General features: G+C 32.7%; 1 pseudogene; it reads right to left on the reverse strand.

The window, feature by feature from the left end:
* Positions 1-6,557: 6,557 nt before the first annotated feature.
* Positions 6,558-9,532, reverse strand: LOC133805892 (uncharacterized; annotated as a pseudogene).
* Positions 9,533-19,451: the final 9,919 nt, after the last annotated feature.

Consider the following 19,451-nt stretch of genomic DNA (forward strand, 5'->3'; position numbering starts at 1 on the left):
TAATAGTACTTATTAATTAGCTTGACAATTTTTTTTGCTGCTGAAATTACCTTGACTTAGCATGGCTTGAAATTTGTATTTTTGTTTAAAGGTGCATGAAACTTTCTTGCTTATAAATTATGTTCTCATATGTGTGGTGCCACTAACACTCTGTTTTGGTTATTGATTATAGGCCCTGTTTATTTTATAAAAAAATCTGCACATTCTTTTTTATTAAGATACTAGGTGATATAATTGGAGGTTTTACTTAGCTCTCTTTCATAGATAAAACAGTCAAAGTTCCAGAGTATTATTAACATATTGGATTTATTGCATTGCATTTTAATCATGATTTTTTGAAGTTTTTGTAAAGACTGTTATTTCTCTGTTCTTCATCAATTAAATTGATTAGTATATTTTCACTGTTAGTTGGAAGATATGCTGCTGTTGTTGACATGAACCAGGTTTTAACTAGAATTAGCCTAACATGATCTACATTTATGCATAGCATGCACACATATCATGTATTTACAATTAGACAGAGACACTTAGAGAGATCTGAATGAGTCACGTGTCAGAGCTTGGCTCTATTCTAGGTTAGTTTCTTCAAAGTCTTTGTTGCTGATTTTTGTCTATTTCCAGCCTTCATTGCTAAGTTTTTTTGGGGGGCTATGTTTTCTAAAGACAAAACAGAGTATTACATCTTATTTTCTCGTTTACATTATTGGAATTTTTTTTGGCCATTATTTCCATTCCTTCATAGCCATAAAGTCTAATTTTACCTTTCATAATGTCTGAAACAACCGTAACAAGTGATTGCTTATATTGAATTGTGTCACCCTCTTTAACGGTAAATTGGCCATAATAATATATCATTATATTTTGAGCACACCATGTCACTATGTTAGGTACCTTTTGGCATATTTTAGGCAAGTATCCAAGACTGGGTCTTGTAAGTCAACATACCTCTATAATTTTTTAGGCTAATGAGTTCTTATGAATATTGTTGACTGTTTTTAATAATAGATAATATTTTAATTGTTTCATCTTTCTTTTGTCCAAGTAATCTATAGTGATTACTTTCTTTTTTAATAGTTCAGGGTATTTCTTTTTTTAATACTTTCTTTTGTCAAACATCTTACATGCCTAGATGTGACGTTAAGTATTATTTATTTCTTTAATTATTTTTATTGTGACACTAAATAAAAAGAAGTTAAGTTTTCAGTTTTACAGAAACATTTACTTTTTCCCTTTGGCTACTGAAGTAATATGATAATTTGCAAACCTTTTTTTTTCTCTCTATGGGATACTAAATTGTAGAAAATGACAGCTTACATGCCTAGATTGATGTAGGCATTGGATTTTCATCATTTGCAAAATCACAGGGCCCGGAATGACTCATTGATAGTGGATGTTTGCCAGGTGAGTTGGAATTAAAGTCTTCTTTCTTGAAAGCTATATTTCTTCTTTCCTTGAACCATAAGCATTTATTTTTTCCTGTACTGGTACAAAAGTATTTTCTTCTCTTACAATGTTTATATGTTAATGGTCAGGGTCAATATAAGTCGACACTGGTTTGCCCAGCATGTGGAAAGATTTCAATCACTTTTGATCCCTTCATGTATTTGTCGTTGCCGCTACCTTCAACTGCAACTCGACAAATAACCGTGACTGTGTTTTATGGCGATGGAAGTGGTCTTCCTATGCTATACACTGTTAGTTTGCTAAAGCAAGGTTGATGTAAAGATCTTAGTGAACAACTAAGTACTGCTTGTTGCTTGTTGCTTGAATGTTGATGAGATTCTTCTGCTTGCAGAGGTAAATTTGGTTTCCATTGGTATCTGCTACAATTTATTTTATTTATTCCCTTAATTTTAGTTCTAGTGGTTGAGTAACTGTAATTTCGATTGCCAGGTTTATGAACATAAGATTTTTTGATATTTGGAAAACCCCTTAGAGCTATTGGCTCCAATTAAGGAGGATGACCACTTATAGACTTTCTAAAAACGTCGTGGGAAGATCCAGAGTTGAAATAATTCATCGACCACATGAAAAGTAAGCTTGCATCCCTATCCTTATGTAATTGGTAAATAGCACTGGTAAACATGTGATGTACAAACCGATGTTGCCAATCCATCTATTGAAAAATCGCTTTAACTAAGTAATTTCAGAAGAGGATTATAGTATCAATTAAAATAATTATTGGCTACTTGTTCATTAAGAAGCTGAAGTCCGTATGAATAAAGTTCAAGCGCTCCAAGTCAAGTGTTAACTGGATAATACTGGCTATATTATCTGCTTTTGAGAAATGTGTTTTAATTTTTTGTATCCTAGTCATTTTATGTCTTGGATCATCTACGCAGACTGCTTGTTAGACTTCTGCTGGATTTCCTAACTTAGATAGTTGGATTTTTCAGGTGCCCGTTAGACAGTGTTAAGGGTTGTCAGGGAAAGCTTATCGGTACCCCTTTTGTTACTTATTTAAAAGAGCCAATGTTGAAGCCGATGTTACTAGATTGTTGTCACCTTTGAATGGAACGCGTCCTTCAGTTAAGCTCCAGAATGGTAAGGAAAATGGATTTGAAAAAGAGGTTATTGAAGAACCATCAAACAGCTACAATTCTAAGAACCTGTCAATGGATGATGCAGAAGTAGAGGAAAAATCCAGCGAAGCGTTATTTCTGTGTTGAAAGTAGTAAATTTTAGACTCCTTGAATACTTAAAGAATATTTTGTTGTTAATTAAATTGTGGATTGTTAATTCAATGTAGAATGTTCTTACTTTTTGTTATTTGAAAATCAAGTTCATTTGATGATGCTAGTATATATTAGAAAGCTAATTTTAATTATATAAAAAAAATTAAAATATAATAGAATAAATTAGTGTAATATAAATAAAATATATAATGAGAATTTAAATATATCTAAATATAACAATAATACGAAAATTGAGTTATAATATATATTACAATAACACTTTTTATGCAAAGAATTATGTTATGGAAACTTTATTATATAACACAAATAATGTGTTATACTAAAGTGTAGTATAACACAAAAAAAGTGTTATACTAAAGTGTAGTATAACACAAAAAAAGTGTTATACTAAAGTGTAATATAACACAAAAAAAGTGTTATAGTATCGACTATAAATAACATAATTCAACACTTATCTATATATTAAAATAACACAGAAATTGTGTTATCGTTGACAGTACAATAACACATCTGTATAACACTGATAAAGTGTTATGTAAAGTACCCTGACCTACGATAACATAGTCTGTCTTAACACATCAGAAAGTGTTATCGTAGGTTTTGATAACACATTTTTGGTGTTATGAAAAGCATTTTTTCTTGTAGTGAAACTTGAAAAGAATCCGACTATAGCAGATAATGTTATAAATATAAAAATCTGATCCTATCTGTTTTTCTTGTCCTTTCACTGTGGTGAGAGTGTTTTCCAGCAGATCAAAAATTGTGGTGAGAGTCTTTTCCAGCAGATAGTTGAGCGTGATATCTTACATGAAATGGTTAAAATAGTAAAGAAGAAGGTACCCTAATTTTCTTCTGATCCTATTTGTTTTTCTTGTCCTTTCACTGTGAATCTCTCCTATGCATTCCTAGTAAATCTAACTTGAATGTGAGGGAAAAGATACTAATCCTAATTGACACATGGCAAGAATCCTTCGGGGGACCTCAGGGGAGATATCCTCAATACTATGCAGCATATAATGAACCGAAGGTTGTTAGTTTATTAAATGTTATTTTAGCATGTTAAGCTTGATACACAATTTTCTCGTGTTAATTACTTCGTCAGCCAAGGCATTTGGGCAAAAGCTTATTTAAGTTGATTAAAGTGTAAATATTATATGATCAACCCTTTTTTTTTTTTGCTTTCTGCTTTATGTGAGATATGCAATATCATGGGTTGCAGATGAATGTGAATGTTAGTTATACATGGTTATACTAGCCTACAAGGTATATATATGCTGAAGTTGAATCCCTTAGTGTTGTCCTTGATGCTTAAGTTATGATGAATGTTTTGCGTCTGTGTTTGGATGGGTTGTATTAATTCTATGTGTTCCTTTTTCTGTTTAGAGTTTTTATAGCTAATGTGCTACTACAGTATTTGGAAAGGAACCTATTTTGATTTCTTAACTCACTTTTATAATAAATTATTCTAAGTAATATATGTATAAATATATATCACAGGCTGCTGGAGTTGAATTCCCACCTCGAGAAGAGAGCAGTGTACCATTCTTTACTCCACCCCAGACCCAGCCAATAATTTCTCCTGTTACTGAATACAATGATGCTGCTATTGAGGCCTCTTTACAGTCTGATGCTTCAGGCCTCAGGTACTGTCTCGATGACAACTGACTTTTGTTTGTCATAAACATTTATTCAAATTCTTGGTAGTTATTAGGTTTTATTATCTTATATTAAACACAAGATAGATGCAAAATAAATTTCTAGCAAAGGCTAGTTTTTTTCTTATTAATAAATTGGGATATGATTCTCCTTCCACCCATGTTTTCCTGGACATGTTCAATATAATTGAATTTTTATGTGGGAGATACATCCTTTGATGCGTAATTGTACTTCAGATTTGCAACGGTCTGACTCATGTAAATGTAATTATACTAATAAAATTGAAGTCAACACCCGATCATTGAACTTGTTCGAGTAATATTCTAAGGGAAAAAATGTGGTAACCACTTAACAATCCTGCTTACAGACCTAGGTATTAGCATTTGATTAGAGTTTGTCGTGACTCTTTTTCGGTTCCTTATCTCACCTTTAAAGGACAATCACCACCAAAGTGTTACCTCATTAAATTATCATATTTTTCTCTTAGTTATTTAAATTAAGGGTGAGGAAATACCATTATATCACTACCACATCAAAAGTTGACGATTTTTTTATCTGAGTTGTAAACTTGGAAAACTTGGTTATGCATCTTGTGATCACTGCAAAATTGTTCCGTGCAATTAGCTTCCTATTCATTATCAAAGAATTCATATTGTAGCACTTTTTTAAAATTTTCTTTATGAACATAGCATAGCTATTAGACAAATTTATGTAATGGAGAGTTTTATTGTGGGTCAAATTTATATAATTCACGGCTCAAGTAAATGTCTGGGTGCATTGTACAAAAGAGTAAAAGTTAACTTTTCATTCCCCTGTGAGAAGTAAATGGCTGTTTCTATTTATTTCTTTCTCAATTTAGTTTTTCTGCTGCTTTTGTTGCCTCTTGTCGTTGTATTTAAGAGTTTTGTTGTTCTTTTTATTTTGTGAGCTCTAGTTTCCAAGGACTCTATAGTGGGTTTGGATAGTTTCTTGGTTGTAAGAATTGTAATTTTTTTTAATGATGACTCCTAATTAAAGGTCGAATGATGTTGATAGTTTATTAATTGGTATGTAAATTTGCTTTCATTTTAGTGGCTTCATTGGATTTCAAATTGGAAGGAACTTTATTTGAAGCATCTTGCAAGAGGTATGTTCTCTTTTATTTTTGTTAAAATATTTTGCAAATGTTAGAGGAGTTTGAATATCTTAGATATTCATCCATAGTGAAGTAGGTCCTAAGATTATTATTATTGTGTGCTGCGATGATAACGGAAGGTTGAGAACTTGTGTGTCTTAGTGAAGTAGGTTCTGAGAAATTTGTGTGCTGCGGCGAGATAAGGAAGAAAACTTGTGTGTTGTTTGAATATTTTGAATTGATAATGATTGATGGTTGGTTAATAAATATGGCTGAAATGTTTTCTGATTTTCTGTTAGTTATTTGATGTATATCTAATAAACTTCAAAAACTCACAGAAATTTGAAAGTAGAATCCAAACCCATGTGGGGAAATGTATTAGAATAATTATAAAAATAGCTTCTCGCAATTCAAAAACTTGGGTAATAAAATGTAAAACATTTTTTAGTGCAAGGCCAGTACATAAAATTTTTTAGTTTGAATATATACATCAAAAACCAAATACAAAAGAAAGAGTAACATCCCATTAACAAAAGAACTATTTACGAGAAAAGGAAAAAAAAAACTCAATTGAAATATGATACAGGTTCTAGGCAACATGTAATTAGTAATAACCCAAAAAAAATTATACTACTCCTCTCAAGATGTATTGTAACTCACATGATATAGACAACAAAATTCTGAAACCTCAATGAAAAACATAATAACACCTTTAATATGCATATTTTTTAGGCAAACTTCCCCTTTTAACATTAGATAGATTTCTCCTCTTTACTCTACAAGAATGCTAGCCATTATGGGGAGAAAACATCTGATGCTGTTGTTTTCAGTGAAAAGAAAGAAACAGTTGCTTTGCCACTTCATTGAACTTCCAATGGAAAAAACAATAATTTCAAACTTTTAAACATGAAAAATGCAGTAGCAAAGTGTGTCTTGACTTTGCTGTGCTGACACCAATTAGCTAACTTAGAAGTTACTAATTTGATCATTTCTGGCCAACAGAAATACAGCAAAATATTCCTCAAGAAAAGAAAGAATAGAATACAAAATTGAGTTTACAAGAACCTGTGCATTCTTGTCCAAGAGAAAAGTCACTCACAAGACAAGAAACACGCACATTCAGCAATATAAAATACATGCTCAATCACCTACATTTCAGAATTAAAAGTCAACATATGCCTAAGTTTCACAAGGCTATTAAATTTATTCTAAAGAAAACTCAAAATTGCCATTAAGTCCCTAATATTCTACACTTGTAATGTAGTAACAACACTGTCACCTTTATTTTACAGCCCCATCCTTCAGATGAAATCAGCTAGAAACTATTTTAAAATAGAAGCAATGATCATATAACTGAGACATATAGAAACTTTTGTGTACCATAAGAGCCTTAATATTTTTCCTTGGACGGCTTCTTCGAATCCTTGAAACGCATGGAATCTGAACCCCATATCCACCAAGAGAGTCCAAACGTGTCAACATGATTCTTTCATTAAAAGAGACACTTTTAACAGGCCTGAGACAAGATTTCAGAGAGGTCCATCCAAATCCAATATGTTTGGCAGAGCTATGCACTTTTGGGCTATAGTCTCTTGATTCAGCTTCAGAAAGCTCTTCTATATATCTCCTTGTGGGCTTCCTAACCCTCTTTGCAGCTCTCTGTTCTGCGTGAAGATCCTTAGTTTCAAAGTCAAACTCAACACTGTCATCGAATCTCTTTCCTGAAACAAATTCATGATCTTCCATTTGAGCATCACAGTTAGTTGGTGAATTCTTGGAGCTGTTGATTGCTTCAACTGCCAACTCCTTAGCAGATATACCTTCTGCATTCTTATAGCTTTCTCCATTTTCCTTATTGACCAATTTGTTGTCCTTGATTGTGAAAGTTGTGGTTGCAACATCACAAGAATTAGTCAACCCCATTGCAATCCTCCTCTTAAGCCACAATTTGTCTTTGACAGTAGTTTCCCGCCCTAAAGTTGCTTTGAACAATTCATGAAGTTCTTTAATTAAGAGGTTGTCCAAGCATATTTCCCCCTTCCACTTAAAAAAATCAGGTTTTCGATTATTACAAACAACAAAAGTTGATGGCCCAATATCTAGTTGTTCATCTGAAGGTTTAGATAACTCCTCAATGCTCCCAGACAAATTCTTGCAATTTTCATCAATAGTCGGTGCTGACGAAGGGACAACTTTATGCATGCAAATTTAATAGTAGAACTTCTTATCAATACAGGCAATTTAACACACTACACTAATAAAAAAAAACCTGCTGCCTGCATTCATAAAAGCAGAATAATCATCAGGAGCTCCACAGGATACGTGGAGTCACACTTCCTATTTAACTTTTGGTAATATCACTTGAATGTACAACAAAATATTTTTACAACCGAGAAGGACTCAAGAAATTTAATCGATTATACTGAATTCATGTAAATAAACAATGCACTACAAGACAGCTACCACAGCATGAATAGAACACCAAACTTCAAGCATTTTAAAACTTGTTATTACGTTTTACTAGTACTAGTCTCCACCCTAATCCACATTAAACACCTAAAATTGATTAGAGATCAAAATGCTATTCAATTGGAAATTCTTTCTAAAATTAATTTGTTAAATACCCACTAATCAATGAAAGCTCAAACTGAAACACAAGAAAACCACAATAAAAATACTAGAGTAACAACAACAACAAAGCAACCAAATACCTCGAGACTCGAAGTTAACTTTTCATCATCAGCTTTCACATTACTGGAATCAGGCAAACCTAGCACATAATGATGATTAAACGTAAACATCAATGTGGGAAAATTTTTTAAAACTATGAATAACATTAAAAAAAAAATAGAAATATAATAAATAATCACATGATAACCAATATTAGTCTACAAGACCAGATAAACCTTCTATCTCATTATGAATATAATTCTGTTATTTGCACTAAATTGAAGAGAGAGAAAGAGAGAAGAAAATCTACATAAAATATTGCCCTAGTGATGATTTTAAAAACTGCCTTAAAATTCCTAAGAAATGGGAAAGAAACGATCAAAGCCACCTATTCAGACTGAAAAATTGAGCTTTAAGACATCTACAAGAAAACTGAAGTCGAAGAGAACCCATCATTTGCCCCCTTCTTCAAAAAAAAAAAAGGCTAAAATCTTTGCAGTTGATAGATACAAAAGTCTTCACTTGATTCTGAAAACTATATACATTTTGTGTATCTTGTATAATTTCAGCACAATAATAGTAATAGAAAAGGTAGAAATAAATAAGTATAAATATGAGATAATGGTAACATGAAAAACCTTATGAACTTTCCAACTGAAGCCTCTCACTAGCAAAACCTTCACTCGACAAGCACTCTGCATTCTTTCCACCATCCACAACATCATGCATTTCAGTTTTGTCATCTACAAGAAAATCCTCAACCTCCATTACTTCATCATCTGTTGCAGGAACAAATCTCCCATCACCTTCAACCTGAATCGCAGAATTAAAGATGGTGGAGGGGAGAGGGGAAGATTAGAAGAAGAAGAAAAAAAAGCAACTCATAGAGCTTCCGCAACAAAAAAAACAAATCATATACAGCAATTCTCATCCCTAGCCCTGTAAAAAACATTATACTTATCAAATAATGGCTACCAGTCACATTGTTCAGGTCAATAATATCAACAAAATAAAACCATTATACAAGATAATAAATCTGTTTCAAAATATCTAACATCCTATCCTGTCTACACTTCCATTGCTCATCTACTGGGTCTGTGCCACATGCAACTCTTTAGAAAAGAAAGGGGGTAAGGTTTCAATACATTTTCATGCCTTCTCAAGAATAGAAAAAAACACACTTTGTCCATAAGTGAAATGAACAAGATTAATAAGAACATTAAGGAGAAATGTACCCGAACAAGCTTGTATACAACTGGATCGGCAATATACTTGGGCGAAGACAAAGAAGAGGTACTGTTTTCAAAAACTCACTTTCTTCAAACTTCCATTCATCACTATTCTCAACTCCAACCACTGTTTCCATGATAAATCCACCACATGCAACTCAGACACACCAACTGTAGTATCATAAGGATAAACAAAACAGAAAAAAAATGACAAACTTTTAAAATACAGGCTACTATAATTAATGCAATATATATAATTCACAATAAAGCAAATAATAGATTATAGGTTTTTTTTAAAAAATCTTATCTTATACAAAGTTTACAAACTAAAACAATAACAATACATGAATCTTTGGCTCATAGTACTAAAATACAAAAAAGTAAACAATAAAAAATCATCAAATTCATATTCCATTAAGAAGAAAAAGGATAAAAGATTTTATATTTAAGGCCAAATATTAAACTTAGGTAAAATCAGCAAGAAAATTAAAGAATCTTAATCGTTCAAAATAAAAACAAACAAACATTAATACTATATCAAAAAAGAAAATTATTAAGAATATAATATTTATATAACTAAATAGAAAGATTAGAGAGATTCTCATAATAAATATATTTCTTCTACATAAAAAGTATACAAATAACTGAATTTTTTTATTGTAGTTTTCCCTTGGTCAAGACAAGTCATTTTCACATGGTAGTTTAATGTTCTGTTAGTACCCCAGGAAACCAAACTTTTTATGGTATTCTAGTTTGTTTTTCCAATAAAATCTCTGCTGATAGTGTTGTGAATCCTTAATCAAATATAATTGATCAAATAGCTTAAGAATAATCTTATAGAACTTTAGACAGAGAAAATTAAAAAACAGAGGTGAGAAGAAGAAGAGAATTTGAATGAAATAGCCACTTTCTTTATTGCTGAATATCAATCCACATTACAATCTTGAAAGCCTTCTATATCAGTTTGTTTACAAGATGACAGAGCTAATACAATGTAAATTGTCATTAAAAATAACCTATACAATGTAATGTCTATTTATAGACAATTATACTTAACTAACATTACTAAAAAGAGTAAAACAGTTAAGTTGTTAGTGACTGAAATGAACAGGTCAGCATAGCTGACCGAACCAATTCCTACAGATAGTATTAGTAAATTTTAGAATAACCAGATACTGCAACATGTAGCAGCTTAAACTTTTCCTATATAGTAGTTCCTAGATGTTGCAATAGATCATTTCAATTATCAAGTGTAATTGCTCTGATGCATGGGCATATGTTATTTGCAGTGCATATAAGTAGACTATTATGGATTTAATAAAAAGAAACCCATTATAATTCATATACATCTTGACCACTACAGTTGCATCACACCTTATATAGTCAACTGCTAAAATACTAAAACCAAACTAAATCACACCTTTATAGTTCAGTAGAATATTCATCCATAGAAGAGAATCATCTGAGAGTCAAAGTAGAGTCCAAGCCTCACTATATTTAGGCACAAAGGAAAGAAAGAGAAAAACTGATAGTCACAATAGAATTAGAAATTTATATTAGAAAATAGAATCAAAATTATGATCCAGAAGCATAAACATGAAGGAAACTGTCTGTCTATAACTGTGTACAAAAACCATTATCCCTTCTAATAGTACAAAGACTAGAACCAATATATAAAATGGTTCTGAACTGAACCGAACATCTTGCTCTTTAAGAAACTTGTCTCCAAGCATCCGAGCCAGATTCAAGCCTGAAGAAGAGGCAAAAAGTGACTACTTCTTTATTTAAGATTATGGCAACCCAAAAAAAAAAAAAAGAAGTTAAGTACCGCATAATCGTGTTTCCCCATCTCTTAGTGGCTCTCCTCTTTCTTCCATTCTCAGTCTTTCAGTATGACTAACTACTCTATGGTCCTCCGTCATCTTAATCGTTTTCCCATTGGCACTGCTACAATTAAACATATTCAGTATAAATTATCATGCTGCTGGTATAAATTACAATGCAGGTTCTTCTATAATTATATTTGGACCACATCTAATAAGTATTAAACAATAATAATTTTACAGAGATATATTTAAGGAAGAAAAAAATAACATGATACGTGAAAGTAGTTACTAAACTGTATTAAGACATCATAAGTTCATTGTCATGATCATGTGTGTGTTAATGTGTTTCATCAATTGCTTAAGTTTATTCTGAGTTTGTGATTTATTTGAATTTCATTGCTGGTTGGCTTGGTTCATGATATTTTAATTTTAAAGAGATATATTTAAGGAAGACAAAAATAACATGATACGTACTTCATAACATATGTTGAGTCCCCCACATTTGCACATTGTGCAAAGAAATTTTCAGCACAATCAGTCCATACCAGAAGCACTGTTGCAGTACAACCCTGAGTAAAACTAGTTATATTAGCACAAACTATAGCTTTATCAACATTCATCACCACACAAAATTATCAAAAAGATATCAAGTGGATATATGAATACACCATATATGTAATAATATATATTTATGTTTTTTTTATTTTCTGATTTTCCTGCTTGCTGTGCACATTTATAGGGGCGATGACTTTCTTTCTAAATATATTTTGTACACACTAAAACAAGAGTTTCAAATAATAATAACAATACTAAAACGTATACATACATATGTATATGCTGCTAACATTGTCTTATCTTCTTCTTTGTTTTTCAAATAATAATAATAATGCAATACAGTTTTATGAGATTAGTAAATAGTAGTTTGAGTAGACAATTATTAAAAAAATTAAATCAGAGCTCGGGTTGATTGTCTAAAAATTTGGATTTGTGAAATGTTTTATTCAATATCTATGTGTCTTTGAGTGAAGCCCAATTAGTTGTGTTTCTTTTGGTTTGTGTGAGTGAAGTTTATTTTTTCTTTATAGTTGCTATAGTTTAAGTATTTATTAAGATCTATTTAATATTTTATATTTTATTAACTAAAAATACCCAACTATTGTTGAAGCCATGTGAGTTCCATGGCCATTTTAATCTCTTGGGGATAAATATTCCCCTGTATTGGTTCTGTTTATAGGCTTATTTTTTTATGTCGTGAATTTACTTATGAATCTGTGAGCACCAATAATTTTTGTGTTGTAGATTGTATGGTTAACCTCATCTCTTTCTTGGCAGGTACCTCTCTATTATGATGGGATTGGGGGCATACGTTTGTCATTAAAATTTTCTGACTCTAGCCAAACACCTATAGAGGTATGGATTAGTTTGAGTTGTAGTATCAATTATAGTTGTTATTTCACTAATATCTGCATTAAAATCAATGGCTCCAAATGCAAAATATTAGATTGGATTGGATCTGGAGAAATTGTTGCAAAAGGTTATTTTATTTCAATTGACCCAAAGGATGAGGTTCACCATGTTCCTCTTGGGCCTAGTGCTATGAAAGTGGGGATAGATCTTGTGAGAAAGAATGATGCATTTCTGTGGAGGCCTTCAACAATTATGTCTACTATAGAAGATGCTATAGGTAGTATAATTGCATGGCTAGTTGATAAAATTATAATTAGGTAATTAACTTTTTTTATGTACTCTTTTAGTTTGCTATAACTTTAAGTTGAAGCATTAATTACTTAAATTTTGTTGTAGCTAAGAAAATGGACTCACAACAAAGACAAGTGCACAAAGGATGATGAATTGAAGGATGGAGCAAGTTTCGTTTACTTTTGTGTATCTTGTAATGTTTCTATTTTTTATTTTTGAAGTAAAAATTGTTCAAGATTATAAAACTTTATTATGTTATGCTTTCAAACTTAAGTTAGAACTAAGATCTCATTAAGTAGACACATTCATGGTTTGAATTAGTTATTGTTTAATGTAATACTTATGGTTTATCAATCTATTGAGAATTACATTTTATGATTAATTTTGAATTTTTTTTTTATCAAAATACAATAATGAAAATCTTTTAATTAAAAAAAAAAACCTTATAAGTATACTTATCAAAATAAAATTTAAAGTTTTATTACTATATGTTATGATTTAAAAACATATTATAAGCGTAAAAAGTCGTTATGGTTTATATAATATAACAAACTAAAAATGTTATCAAAATAATCAAATGTAACAGTAGAAAAGTGTTATGAAAAAAGTACAAGATTAAACTTCAAATTTATAACCAAAAACTCTATTTAAATGTTATTATTTGAATATTATAGCACCTAAAAATGTGTTATTGAATAGTTTAAGATAACACCTGTAACGACCCGGATTTTCAAGACTCGATAATGCGGAAATATAAATGTTTTCATTTAACAAAATGTCTCAAAAACCCATAGAAAAAAAAACTTTTTAAAAAGTCGTATGGCCATACTTAACATTTAGTTACAAACATAATTTATAAAGAGTAGAGTGAGCCTAGTTTAGGAAAATTACACAACATTTCCAAAAATAAAAAGGCTTCCCAAAAGGTCGGTCCACATGTACATTTGCAAGGAAGACTCCAGCGCTCACTGCTATGCCTTGCCCTTGCACTTACCTACAACATGAAACAACTAGGTAAGCGAAAACGCTTAGTAAGATCAACTTTCAAACAAAGCATGTAGAGAATTAGGGTTCCGGACCCATCCGGACCCTAAACAATCAATTTCAAGAACGCTAAAGCGTCCTGGCAAACTTATGGTCATGCCTGATAACCAATGATAAATTAATTCGTAACTAGATAAAAATCCTGCACTCAGAAAATCCCAGAACAAGCAGATATATTATATCACAACTATATCTTACCAACAATTATATCCCTGCACTCAGAAAATCCCAGAGCAAGCAGATATATTATATCACAACTATATCTTATCAACAATTATATCCCTACACTCAGAAAATCCCAGAGCAAGCAGATATATTATATCACAACTATATCTTATCAACAATTATATCCCTGCACTCAGAAAATCCCAGAGCAAGCAGATATATTATATCACCAAATAATTCGAGACCAACGCTCGACAATTTCCAACAATTCATGCGTAACGCGCCCTCCAACATAATTGCTAATCTGTAAAAGAGAACTGAGTCCCCACACTAAGATCTAGCCAATAAATATTCTCATCAAGGGTAACTATCGTGTTACCTAGGGCATCGCTACATATTCAAGAGTGTAATCCAATTTACACGATTTTATGGAGACTTCTATGTTAATCAGTGGTCCTGGTGAGTAGCTGCCCCTAGGGTGTTCAACCTCACTCTATCTTGGCAACCCCTAGTATCTCTAGGCACTCTCACGGAATGGCCAATATTCACGGCTGCTATCCGGGAATAACTTATCAGAGCACTTGCTCGGATTCTAACCGTCCAATGATTAAGTAAGCATGAGGGCCCCTAGGTCCCATTTATCTTGGCGCCCCTAGGTTTAACCAGCTTATCCTCATCTCATGGCCACTCGTCTCGGTAATGAACCGGACATAAATAAAATCAAGCAGTGTGACGGGGATCAACCGTCTAGGATATGACGGACTTCTACCGTTCATATTTTCTAAATCAGCACTCACTAGACTAACGTCTCTAAGCAACTTTCTATGACAGCCTATGTATATGCATGTATCCCTATACTAACATACAAGACAATAATCATTTCATGTTGCAGCCATACAATATAAGTTGACTTACTTGGAGTCCTTAGCGCTCAGCAAGTTTTCACCCTCCAACGTTCAGTCCAGTTACGCTTAGCCAATACTGTAGTTATCCATACAGTATACTCGGATTAATTATGGCACTCATAATTCATTATTATTATTTTGGGCAGTTTGGTCATTTTAATAAAAGTCATTTGTAAGGATTTACAATCCTTATTTGGTTTTAAACTTATTAAGGAAAGTTATACAAAATATTCGAGACTAAACCCTAAGTCTCGGGGAGACCTATCCTAAGGTCTCGATACCTAGGCTCGGGTATCACAATGGTATTTCCCACAATCCGCTAAAAATCTTATTCTTTCAAGGTATCGCTATTAACCCGCACTTTCGACTAGTCGGTTAAAATATGTAAGATTTTAGCCGGTATTATATCCAGAAAATACAAATAAATTCCTTAATTATTTTTAAAGAAAATAAACTCTTTAAATTTTCCTTTTATTTTTCTTAAGGTTTTAATATCTAAAAACCGTTTTAAGAAAATTGCCTAATTTGTCTTAATTAGGAAAACCGTTATAAATTTCTCATCTTGACTAATTAATTTTCCAAAAGCAATTAATCAATTTTACTTGCTAGGAAAATAATTTATTTAATTATTTTCTCAAAATATAGGGTTTTAAACCCTCTTTTAATTTATTAACTATTAATAAATTAAATCTCTTATTTTTAGAAAGAATAAAAACTCTTTAATAAAAATAATTCATTTAAACTCAAAGGGTAAATTTTAGTGAAAATATGATTTCAAGACTTACCATTTTATATCTTGAAATAAGCAAAATTTTACTTTTTACCTTATGTTCCAAAATCTCATTTTTACACTAAGTGTGAAAAACCTATTTTTCACATTTTTAACTACATACTTCGTTAGTTCATAACTTGAAATTTACTTACCCAATTGTTACCAAAATTTCCCAATTCCATTTTTGTTATGCCATTTAGGCATTTGTAAAATCTTAGGTCAAAATGAGCATTTTTGATTTGTGAAATCATTTTCCAACAATGAGGTAAAAATGACCTTATTTTCAAGTCCTTATTTTTTCCAAACTTTGACAGTTAATAACTTTCAAACCGTTCAATATTTTCTTACCAAATTTTACAGTGGAATAATAGGTTATTCCAGTAATATGTCCACAAAATTTTAGAAAAAACTGGGTTCATTTGCCCTATACAGTGGCTGTCCAAACTTGGTTCCGAAAATAAGAATACGAAAAACAGTTTTTTTACCTCAACTTTGAAATAGCATAACTTACTCATTTCTAAACATTTTTTTGTGTTTCAAAAGCTCAATTTTATGTACTCAATCTCAACAACATCACAGTACAATTAAATTTTACAAAACCAATATACAGTGGCTGCTTGACCCCTTGGAAGTCACAGCTCAAAACATGTTTTGTTTTAGGGTATCCTACAAAACCCTTGGGGGTTTTGGTTCCCATTTTCAAAAATCAATACACATGCATCATAAAAATTATTAAACAACTACCATAACCTTATTACATCACCAACAAGAAACTTTAAGCATTAGATATACAAAATAATGCTTAAAACTAAAAACCCTACAACCAAAATCATCAAAAGTAAACTTTTTACCTCTTTGGTGTTCTTGCTTAAGGTTTGGACCTTCCTATTAGCTTTGGCTCCTCCAAAACCTTTCAAAAACCCTAACCAACTTCCCCCAATAACATAGTTAATTAGCTATTTGAAACTCTAAGCTTAAAACTTTACAAAAGCCTAGATTAGTGAAGGTTTACCTTAGGGAAAATACTTCCTAGACCAAGACTTAGCCTCCAAGTTTTCCTTGGTGTTCTTGAGGTTGAATATTGAGAGAACACTTTGAATGGTCTTAAAAAAATCAGATGAGAGTGAATGAGAGAGGGAGAGTGGTCGGATTTGGGGGTTAGAATGGCTCACACAACTCTTCAAAATATCACAAAACACTTGAGTGCTTTTCTACCCACTTGCCCACTTGACTTCTTAATTAAAATGGGAGTTAAACTTTATAGAATTGGGTTCACACCACTCTAAAACACCACATGGCTGGCCACCCTTTGCCATATATGATCATTTCATGATTTTTTTTTATTTTTTTTTTATTAAAGGTTAATAAAGGTTTCATAAGAAGAAAAGTCCAAATTGGCTTTTGACACCTTTTTTTTTTTCACTCTTATTAACTTTTAATCACCAAACTTAACATTAATTAATTAAATTAAATGTCTCTCACATTTAATTTAATTAATCACATAGTAAAATTTAACCTAAGGTCCATTCATGGAATAAAATTCCCCATTTCGGTAAAATTAGGCATTTAACACAAAATGCCCTAAAATTTCCATTTTCTTTTAGGTTTATTATTTTTGACCAAACTTTAACTTTTATGAATGTATTTTATGCCCAAAACATAATTGCCATGATTTTTCATTTTATTTTCCGAGATTTTTTTACCCGATCAGGGTTTTTGTGTCGGTCCAGGACCGAAAGTCTTATCTTGACTTTTAAAATCACAAAATTCATATTTTGGCTAGCAATAACTCATGGAATACTTACAAACAAAATATAATATTATTTAAAATAATATTCTTAACCCGGGGGAAAAATCCCGACCCGAGTCGTTTAAAGGTACCCGAAAATGCAGGACGTTACAACACCGAACATAACATTCAAAAACTGTTATAGAGAAGACTGGACTTTTAATAACAGGGGCTATGTTAGCATTTTCAGAAGTGCTATCAATAGTCCTGGTTAGCAGTTTTTAAGTGTTATGAATACTGTTTTTTCTTGTAGTGCCAATCACATCAGTCAACCATAGACAACAATCCACATAACACACAGATAGCATAAAACACAAAATGGGCCATGCCCTGACATCATGCATATGTTAACTCATTCATCATGCTCTATATGGAATAAGCAGGCAAACAGGGCATTTAAGCACATAATCAGACAAACAATTCAATTATTACCAACCAACCCTGAGTCAAGCTTGTCACTGACAGTGAGCGTACATGTTCGGTCATTCTCCAGAAACCATAAACCTTGGATCGCTCTGATACCAAGTTGTAATACCCTACCGCCTTAGAGCTGTTACTAAGTGAATTAAAAACGTGCTATTAACTCGCTAATCGAGGTATTAAAACAAAAGTGTAATTAAACCATAATAAGAGTCATAAAATTTGAAAATAAACCATTTACTGAAAATTATAAAGTGTTTAACATTTGGGATCCCAAAAATACTGTTTAGAAATATTTAAAACTCAAAAATATAACGAAAGTCGGCTAAACGAAAAAGTCTAGGTTTAGTACAACCATCTCCCAAAATACCCCTGGCCGTGGCAGCCAGGTAGGCCAAACATGTACGCGCCACTTCACACTCTCTGTACTCATGGTTGGTCAACTTTCCCCTTGCCCTTACTTGCACCACAGAGCACCCGTGAGCCGAAGCCTAGAAAGAAAACCTTCACAAGCAGATAACATATGCATATCAACACATAGAAAATAAAAAATCCATCAACAGGCTATACACATATGGCCATGCTGTCCCAGGCACTTTACCAGGTGTTGGGTTCACGGTCCACACCGTAAGGATATCCTAGGTATCCTTTAGGGTCTCGCCCTGGAAACTCACACTCCGCATGCTAAACGCTGCTCCTGGCTCCTTGTCGTACTCGGCCTTGCACTCCATGAGCTTAACATCGTTGTCGGCCCCTCGCCGCTCTCGGCCTTGCCGCTCTCGGCCTTCGCCATTCCCAGCTCTTGTCATTCATTGACATATATGCACACATAGCATAATAAAGCAAATACTTAAAACGAATAAACTCAATCAAGGCCTACGCCCTGCAACACAATCATATCAGGCCGTGCCCTGCACACAAGCTCTACGGGTACAGCAGTTTTCTTACCTGTGTCCCGAGCTTTTCAAGCACCGATGTCCCGAGCACAGTCCCCTAGTCTGAGCCTCGCAGAAACCCTAGTCACAATGCACCAATAATATCCATCCATCAAGTTCTAATCAATTAAATAACTTTGGGTCATAATTCTATTCTCCGAGACCTTGAATTCTATCAATCCGGGTGATAAAATCCATCACGAGCCTTAACCATTGAGTTCCCAAGCCTAAACACACTTTTAAGCCCAAAATTACACTAAGAGCCGCGTCCCACCCCCAAACCCGAGAGTAGCCCCAGAACAGGGTAGGTGCGCCGCGGCCCTAGCTAGGGCATGCCGTGGCCCGCCCCTCTTCCAGGCCACCATTCTGCTTCAGAGGGCCGCGGCTCAGCAAGAACAATGTCGCGGCCCGAACCTTCAAACCCAGAAAAATCCTCCATTTTTACCATGAAAACCAATTCAATTAACCCAAAAATCAAACCAACATTCCAAACCATTAATCACAGAGGCTCTACTATGTTTCCAGTAACAAA

Source organism: Humulus lupulus, chromosome X (genome assembly GCF_963169125.1).
Source record: "Humulus lupulus chromosome X, drHumLupu1.1, whole genome shotgun sequence".
Classification (NCBI taxonomy): Eukaryota; Viridiplantae; Streptophyta; class Magnoliopsida; order Rosales; family Cannabaceae; genus Humulus; species Humulus lupulus.